The sequence below is a fragment of the Aedes aegypti genome, chromosome 1 (genome assembly GCF_002204515.2).
Source record: "Aedes aegypti strain LVP_AGWG chromosome 1, AaegL5.0 Primary Assembly, whole genome shotgun sequence".
Classification (NCBI taxonomy): Eukaryota; Metazoa; Arthropoda; class Insecta; order Diptera; family Culicidae; genus Aedes; species Aedes aegypti.
Window position 1 is genome coordinate 153,862,455 of NC_035107.1, and position 9,841 is coordinate 153,872,295.

The window sequence follows — 9,841 nt, forward strand, 5'->3', positions numbered from 1 at the left end:
ATAGTTCAGATAGAAAATCGAATACAGGATACGTGTATCAGGTCGGACAAGCTACAGTGTGCTGGGCCAGCAGGAAGCAGGCGAACGTTTCCCTATCCAGCATGGAAGCTGAATACATCGCGTTGTCCGAAGCTTGCAAGGAGGTGGTATGGCTTCGGAGACTACTGGCCGAATTGGATGCGGAACAACGTGAGCCGACTGTCGTCTACGAGGACAATACCAGTTGTATTAGTTTCGTGGAGGTCGAGCGCCAATCAAGACTATCCAAGCACATAGATACGAGAATGCACTATACCAAGGACATAGTGCAGAACGGAGTGGTTACCCTGAAGTACTGCCCCACGGAGACGATGATTGCCGATGTTCTGACCAAGCCGGTTGGAGGCGTGAAGCAGAGAAAGTTTGCGACTGCTTTAGGTTTGACTGACGAGGATGGTCGAGCCGAAGGTGGTGCGTAACATCAATATCGAGGAGGAGTGTTGGTGGGGGCGATATTTATTAACGCCACCACTGCGATACCGATGATGAGTCGACAGAGTCGACGAACAAGAGAGAAACAGTTACAAATGTACCGCGAACGAATAAAGTTGTATTTAGACCGAGCTCCGTGTGTTAAGTTTTTTCTTTTCTTCCTTCGTTGCGTGTCTCCCGTAGAGAAGACTTTTGTCGGGTATTTTCCGCTGCGTTAACCTGCTGGTCGTCGGTTTGCCCACACCTCTTACCACTATATGCAAACACAAAGCACGTGGTATATCTGTCAAAACACTGGATGGCATTTAAACATGCCCTGTATGGGAATATAAAGCCAATATAGTGCTTATTTAATGACTGTATGCATCAGGCTTAGAAGCATTAATGATGCTGTAATAGGGTTTCTATGCAGCGTAAGTTCTGTTATAAGGTGTGTAAGCATTTGTGGTGCTATTATAATGCATGTACGCATCTATGATGCTGATTAAGGGCTTATTATTAGTGCTTATGGTTACTTGGGAAGTGCATCGCACAATTGTCTTGAAAATGTTATACTTATATGCATTTTTATACTTATATGCAGTATTCGTATCCTAGAACAGTGCAGAACAACCTTGTCATGACTTGTCAAAAGAAGGATGATTTCAACAAGCTTTGAGTTTGAATAAAGTAAGTGTCCAATTTGCCTTTTAAATAAAGCACCACACCAAATAATGGATTTATATGTAACACCTAGTTGCATCATCGGGAAAAATCCTAACGAAAAGTTTCCAATCTAGAGCGGAAATCGCACACGCTATATCACACTACATATTTTCCGAAAAGAGCTCGGAAATAACCTTATATTATAATTGTTTATCTAGGACCTAGGTTGTGCTTGAAGGAATTAATAGCTCCAAAACCATCTAGAATAAGATAATCATAAGTAGGTGAAAACCGAAATAAGTACTATACCATTTAATTCCAATATAGTTTGTATCTTTTGACAGATACGCGTATGTATTTCGACCTCAACTGTAAGGCCGTCTTCAGTGTCGTGTACTAGACTCGACACTGAAGACGGCTTACAGCTGAGGTCGAAATACGCGTATCTGTCAAAAGATAAAAACTATAGTGGAATTGAATGGTATAGTACTAAATTCGGTTTTTCATCTACTTATAGGTATCCCACTAAACAGCTCGAAGATTTATTATCAAGACAATCATTCATATTTGCAATCTTTTCACCAATGTGATGGAACAACTTTTGAAAATATTATCATGAAAACCCATATTCACATTAATCAGTTTTTATCTACATTTTCCTACCAATTTTACCAAATTTTGAGATAAGTCATTTTTGGTGATATTTAGAGACTTACGAAATAGATCCCTTAACTTTACATTGCAGGTCAACTTCACGGAACAACTCAAAACTATATTGAAATATATTACGGCATAAATTTAATGAGTTTAGTAACTTTGAAAAGTTAGAATAGATAATTCCTTAACACCCCACTTATTTTCAAAACGAGACTTTTTTCATAAAATTTCCTAAAAATCGGAACCCAGATATAATTTTAAGAAGTTTTTGTCTGTACTATGATCTCAATTAAATTTCCTTATCTTCTACCTTACTCACGAATTTTTCTGAAATATATTTCATGGTTTTGTAGATAAATGTATTTAGCCCATAAAATTCGAACAAAAATGTTTAGAAAAGTTTTCAATTTCTACAAACCACAATACTTCATATTACTAGACAGCTCCCATTACATAATGCAGTTCACAATCCTCTGAATAAATCGAGCATTTCAGATGACTTATATATCGGATTTTTAGGTTTCTGTGATTTGTCGAACTTAATTGAGAAGTTCAATCCCTTAAAACCCCATGAGTCCTTAACACCCCATTTTACGGTATCTCTCAAGGATTCTTTCGGAAATTCTCCTGAAATACCCCCAGATTTCTTTCTGTTATCCTGCTGGAGGGCTTCAAAACATCTTTCGATGATTCTTCTAGAAATTTTACTGGATTTTTTCAAGAAATTCTGCTGGGATTCTTCCGTAAAATCTGCCAAGATTCATCCGGAAATACGACTGGAATTCTGTTAAAATGATAAGCATTCAAGAATTCTACCGGAAGTTTTCGTGAGATTCAACCGTAAATCGTTCTGGTATTTTTCCAGAAATTACATTGAGATTCTCTCCTACCTGCTCGGTGAGAGAGTAAAAGAGTAGGAGAGAGTGAAAGTAAGATGTAAATATAGATAAGTTGAAAATAGATCTGCATCGATAAAGAAGAAGCTACAGATCAACTGATTCCGGCACAGTAGTGGCCACGAGCACGGAGTGCCTCTAAAAAAAAAAAAAAAAACATTACAGGAATAGTTTTTTGCCCATAAAACCGTTTATTGTTGAATAACGTGCTTATTTCAAGGAAAATTGCATACATTCAGGCGTATTGTGCAGATTTACAAAGTTTAATTTTGCAATAAAATGATGATATACACGAGTTGTAAGAATTTTGACATCATTTTCAAATTCATGAGACCCAAATTTAGTAGATAGGGAAATTTTACATTCTAAAATATGCTTTATTTTATAGTGATCAATTTCGCCCCAATGTGTCATTTTCAATTTTTGATAGTAAAACCAATTTTATGAAATGTTAAATTTTATTTCATAAAAAATCGATTACATAAACTGATAGAGATCAATGAAGTACTGATTTTACTGAAATAATTTTGACATTTTTTTAATTTCAAAGGAAACCATGTCAAAGAGTTGTGAAAAAGTGATCAATTTGCCCCCGGATTACGGTATAACAAAAATCCCCGATTTAAAAAAAATCCGACAGGATTTTCGGAAGTATTCTACAGGGATTTCTGGGAGAATACCATTGGGATTTACAAAAGAATCGCAGAGGAATTACCGAAAGAATCCCAAGAATTTGCACGGAAGAAAGCGAAGTGAAATAATAGTAAAAATTAGAGTGTCCATCCCGGGACATCCCGGGACAAAAATTCCCGGGATTCGACAAATTTCGGGATTTCCCGTTTCCCGGGATTTTATTTCTGACATCCCGGGAATCCCGGGTTTCCCGAAATATACGTAGAATTTGATGAAATCCACTAAATTTCAATGAAAAACAATTACATTTTTCCTCACTATCAACCTAATTTGATAAAGTAGAAAAGCATAATGAAAAATAGAATAAACGAGTTATTATTTTCATCAAAAGATCAATGCATCCAGTAACAAACACATTTTTTTGTCTAGTTGAAAAGTTTTAATGCTTTTAAACATTAGCCGTTTTATAAGCCTATGCTGAGATAACATATTTAAAAGTGCACTGCCGCAAATCGCAAGTCAGTACCATCTGTAAAAAGTAGGCATTTAGAAAATTGACTGAGATGTTTTCAATCTTGTTTTCCATTCAAATTTTCAAAAACTTCCAGAAGATTGGAACATAATTCGATCTCAATGAAATTTTCATAATTTGCTTTTCACTCCGTTACCTTTCCAAGAAAAAAAAATCCCTAAATAACAATTCATTTTTGTGTTAAACGATGCGAAAATCTACAGTGGAACTGACATGCGTTTACTTTTCATTATGGGACAATTCGACTTGGTGTTTTCCCTAGTTTTACTGAACAAATAGTGATTTCTCGTTAGTACAGCTGATAGATCTTTGGAAGATATTATAAAAACTAATATCAACTCAATTTTGACCAAAATGCAGATGGGACTGACTTACGATTCACGATACTTCCGTTAATAATTTTCAGTAATTAACTTTTGATCTAAATGATCTGCAATACCTTCAATGATCTTTAATCGTTTCTTTTGTTCTAAAGTTTTCATGGCTTTTCAAATATTTGAAGCAAATTTCTTTAAAATTATTACTCAAGTTTTTCGCATACTTTCGTTCATAAGTGTTATAGAGAGTTTGAAAAAATCCATAGTAAATCCGTAATTAGTCCAGCTAAGTTTTGATTTTTGTTAGGTTACTTCATCAGAATAAGAAAGTCTTATCTGAAATGTGATTTGCTTTAATTAACATTTGCTTTAAGTAACATTATCTGTTTATTTTCTTGGAAAAATGTATTGTTAAATTTGTACTTCCATTTCATTTCAACTGAAATGCTAGTTTTATTGAAAATTTGATAAATCCCGGGATCCCGGGATTTCCCGGGACAAGCATAGATTTTTGTCCCGAATCCCGGGACGAGCAAAATGACCGGGAAATGGACACTCCAGTAAAAATTGACGCTTATATTGAGCTGTTCGGTAATCCAATCCGCATGGTTATTAAATTAATTAACTCATTACGCGTGGTAAAGATGGACAAATTATGGGTGAAATTATGAAAAAAAATCTACGTGGATTTTTTTTCATAATTTCACCCATAATTTGTCGATCTTTACCACGCGAAATGAGTTAATTAATTTGAAATAATAGTTTTTTTATTATAGTCTCAGGCGTTTTTTCCGTGAGTATTCCAGAATAATCTAAGACATTTTTCTGAAAGAATCTCAGAGGGATTTTCAAAGAAGTTTCAAAGAGTTTCACGGAAGAAATACTGAAGGATTACGAGGAAAATATCAGAATTTAAATAATAATTTCGGTTGGATTTCCAGAAGAAATCCCGAGAAATTTTGTGAATGAATGTGCAGCAAAATCGTTCATTTTCTGTAAACGCGGCCCGCAATAAAGGTTTTCTTCCCGCTGAAAGTTGCAGCGTGACGTCATCGTAGATTAGTTCATTGCCCATTGCACAGTAACGTCATCAGAAAATGGCTCTCTTTCCCTCCTTTGGGAAATATGAAAACAACGATGCCAGTAGTCAAAGTAGACAGGTACTGGCACCATTGTTTTCAAGTTTTGTTGAAGAGCGAAAGAGAGAGAATTTTGCCGTGAAATGCCTAATCTGGAGTTGGCCGGTTGGACTTCCGCAAATCCGAAGTGAAGTTTCTATACTGAGAAAAATCTACACGTCAAGGTCGTGTGTTTTACTCAAGGGACTGTCAGATTGTGATGCTTCCGTAGCCAGCATCAAAACTATGCAACACTGCTTTGAGGTTGGCTGTCAGCTTGGGCCTTTGGCTTGAGCCTCGTAATGCTGGCTACGGAAACATTGTGTTGGTTGGTATAGTGCTGCCAGTCCCTTGGTTTTACTTATAGATTTGCGCGATGAGGAAAACCACATGACTTGAGTGTGGTAGCCATATGGGTTTCGTCATTGACTTCACGGTATAATAACATGTGTATCAACATTAGATTGTCATGTGAAACAAACATTAATGTCTAAACACAGAGAAACAGACGTAACACTTAGAACAAATCGCGATCAAAATCATAGTCGCGAAAACATGTACGCCCAATGCTAAAAACACTGTAGGTGGCCGATGGACCAACAGGTGGCGGTAGTGTGCAAACGTCAAACACGAACAAAAACGACGCGAGCGCTGCGGGTGGTCGATTGACCACCTACCATATTTTCGAATCGAACGTTAAAAAGTTGGTCGATGGACAGCAGTGAGAGTGTGACGTCTGTTTGTCTGTGGTCTAAATATTAAATCATGAAAACCAACTGATTTGCTTATTGAATTCGAAATGTAGTGGTTTTAGATAGTCATGTGTGATAGAACATGAATGCCATGATACTAAAAGAAGAAATTGGATGGAAGAACTCTCACTCCCCAAAATATGGATTCGAGGCTCCTCTGCTTGTCGCAAGCTCCTTGAATGTTTTTTTTTCCAAACAAGTGAGTCAGCAACAAGCGGGGCGCCGCAAATCCATAATTTGGGAAGCCTGGGATTAGCATATTTCATTTTATTCGAAGCTGAAAGCTAGGAAAATCTGTTAGTGGAATCCGATTTTTCTCTAACACCATGCATCTACCCAATCCTGGAAGTAATGCATTTTATTTATTGAAAATTAAAATGAACTCCTTATCTTCACTCGGAAATCTTCACTAATAGAAAGAAAAACGAATCCACAAATTTTCCTCCTTCAGAATTTACTTCTTCTCTTTGGAACATGATGATGACTGTCGTTCGACACGAGGTCCAACCGCAATTTAGTTCGCTATGGACTTATCCACGGTCTTCTTTTACTGTCGACTTTCTTTTTCTTTTCCGCTCTAAATGCGGGCCGTGTTTGCATAAAATGAGCCTCTGTACGTGCCATAAATTCTTTTGTTCTTATGACTTTTACTGTGCGCCGTGTGTTGGTGCTGTCTCGCTCTCTCTCACGGGCGCACAGTAAAAGCACTAAAAGTCAAACGTTTTATAGCATGCATACACGCAAACAAATTTTGTTGTATAACCTACCGAATCCATGGTAGAATTAAGAACTGCACCAACGATTTTCAACCGACTACAAAAATCTGTTAAGTTTACTATTGACCGTTCAGTTCCTAACTGTTCGCGACCGTTTGAAACAGTCGTCGTTCTAAACGGTCGGTGAAGCATTCGCTGTCAGATTTGGCAGCATCAACGAGCGAGAAGTTTTTCGCGCGCAAACGAGCACCCCTACTCTTTCAAGTAGAGCAACAAGGACAGCAGAGTGGGCGTCGAGTCAGATTTCCAAAACAGCTGTTGTTGACACTCGGCTGCCGGCTGCACGGCTCGGAAAATGAGGGGTGGTTGGATGGAATGTTTATGAAAGTATGTTTCACTAAACAAAATTCAACTTGTAATAAATATTTTTAGTGGTCAAAATACAGGTTCAATGAAACAATTCAATTGCTGGCAATAGTTTATTGCGCGTAAGGTATGTATAGTTAACCTAATTATGTGTTTCTACAACATTCGCAACATTGTTTCATCTGGATGGAATACATTGAGATTCCCCTCGATTTTCAACGACTGTTTCGAACTTTTTCTCGGAATAGTTATTTTGTAGACGATCAAAGATCATTGAGAAACAGAATAAACTTTTTTTCCTTTGAAAATGTACAGATCCGGTCAGTGCTCATGTACAATTAGTGGGATAAACTTGGAAAATTGGTGTTTGGCAACATAGGTTATAAACTTCCGGATTCTTTGTTAGTGGTTAAATTTGTTGTGAAATCACACGTGTGGCAAGAATAATGGTACAAAATGAGTGTGCCAATGGAAAATAGTTCAATAATCGATTAATTATGAACAAATTTTTGGGTTGAAGAATTGAATTTTGGACGTAAACAAACATTTTCAGTGACATTTCACTCGTTCTTCTCCAGCGACCTCTATGACGGTGGCGCATTATATTTGCCTATATATAAGCTCCTCCATTCTGTCAATGGTTGGAATTTTGCTGCAGCCGGCTGGAACCGAGGCAGGAATAACAGGAAAATCTGAAATGTCTGTGTAGTTTGAGATCAATATAAATTTAACATTACTATATAAGTCAATAACTTACCTCTTTTTTGGTCGCTGTATTTACAAAAAAAAGGGAAGTTGAATTTAAAGATTTATAATTATGTTCAATCTTCGGAACTACAGCTGTGTTATCTATGGAATATTGCAACGTTTGCTTTAACTATTTTTTCACCCATAAATGAGTTTTCAAATACCCATTTTTAATCTGCAATGGCCAAAACATAATGGGTGTTTATTTACCCGTTTTTCATTTCTGAATTCACCCACTTTTTGACAGAAATGTGTGCTATTTGAAAATGGGTAAATTTTTACCCATTAAAGGGTATTCGCAAACCACCGTGTTCTAAATAGCCGGGATAATCCAACATTCAAGTGGATATACAATATAATCTGGTAAAAATCACTGAGTCGTGTAGTAAATGTGACTATGCCCATAGTAGCCGCGACTACAAAGCATTGTATTTCAATCCGTGACACCCACCGTACAACACAGTATGGTGAAAAGTACAATGCCAAACTTGTCAAATCTAGAATGTTTCTAGTCATAAATACTACAACTCTGGTTAAATAAACAGAATATATTTTCTTGTTGACTATGTTATGGTAGAGTTAACAGATTAATGTAGTCGGTTGAAAATCGTTGGTGCAGTTCTTAATTTTACCATGGATTCAGTTGTTTCTACAATAAAATTCATTTCAGTGTAGGCTCATAGGCCAGGAGAAGTGGATGAACTTATCATTTATTTTCCTGTCAATTTTCATACAAAATCTACTTTTTCTCTGCTATAAATTCACTTCCCCTGGCCTATGACATCCGGACCAACATCCAGCGAAAGAATGTTCACCGGATGAACATTTAGTGGATGAATGCGCAGCAAAATCGTTCATTTTTTGTAAACACGGCCCGCAGTAAAGGTTTTCTTCTCGAAGTTGCAGCGTGACGACATCGTTAATTAGTTCATGGGCTGATCACTAACAATTGAGAAATTTGGAACATAGAAATCGGCAGCAAGCTCATCGATTTAAAATCGACCAACTTGAACATGATGATCATCACCCGGTCAACCATATCTTTAACAACTATACGGTATAGTTGTTTTTAGCAATATACTGTCTAATCAACTATATTTATAGTTATCTCTAAATTAATTTTAAAATATAGTTAACTTGACCGGAAAAAATATTTCGAACATAGTGTTTCCCTGAACTCCAGAAAGATTTACGGAATAATTTCAAATGGAATTTCCGGAACTATTTAAAAGTAATTTTCAGTAGATTCTCAGAAAATCAGTAATCAAAGAACCTCAAAGGTATTTTTTAAAGTCCCAGTGGCTGTCCGGTAGTACTCTTGAAGGATTCCCTTTTGAACTCAAGAGGGATTTTATAAAATTTCCAAGGAAAATCACTTATAGATCACGAAAAAAAAAATCAAGAACACTTCCCCATGAGTTTCCAGAGGAATCACCCAGTTTTTTTTTTTTTTCTAAAGATTCACGAAGGAATTTCCGGAAAAATTAATTCAAAATTATCTCAGACAGAAATAAATCAATAAAATCAATAACCATGAATCTCTCAGAAAATAAAAAGAATTTCTTGAAGAGTGCTGGAGGATTTCCAAACAATTTCAGAGTATCACCAGTATCCGATCATGCCCCTATTTCCGCTCACTAGTGTAATAATTGATTTTTCGTGCCAAAAACCAACATTTTTCGCACGGATATATTCTAGCAATATTAACAACTTTCAAATGATGTCGTCTCACATTATTTTCATTTGATAAAATAAATCTTTATAATGACAACACAAGACCTCTTGAGCGGTTATTGGGCCACTTGGTATTTTTATGTGTTCCAATAACCGCTCATGCAAAAAATTAAACAAAATTTTGAAGAAATGTTGATTTTAATATACAGCCTTCTTTATTGCATTAGTAGCTATTGTTTGACCATAAAAAATGTCAGGATAAATAACGAAATTCGAAATAATGCATTTTTTATTAAATTCGTCAAGAAATCTGTTTA

The 9,841-nt window shown here is 36.2% G+C and overlaps 1 long non-coding RNA gene across 1 annotated transcript; it reads right to left on the reverse strand.

Moving 5' to 3' along the window:
* Window positions 1-6,857: 6,857 nt before the first annotated feature.
* Window positions 6,858-8,361, reverse strand: LOC110678471. Its single transcript, XR_002501645.1, has 2 exons — window positions 7,861-8,361; window positions 6,858-7,804 (listed from the first exon to the last, which is right to left on the reverse strand). It is a non-coding gene; the product is annotated as an uncharacterized LOC110678471 (long non-coding RNA).
* Window positions 8,362-9,841: the final 1,480 nt, after the last annotated feature.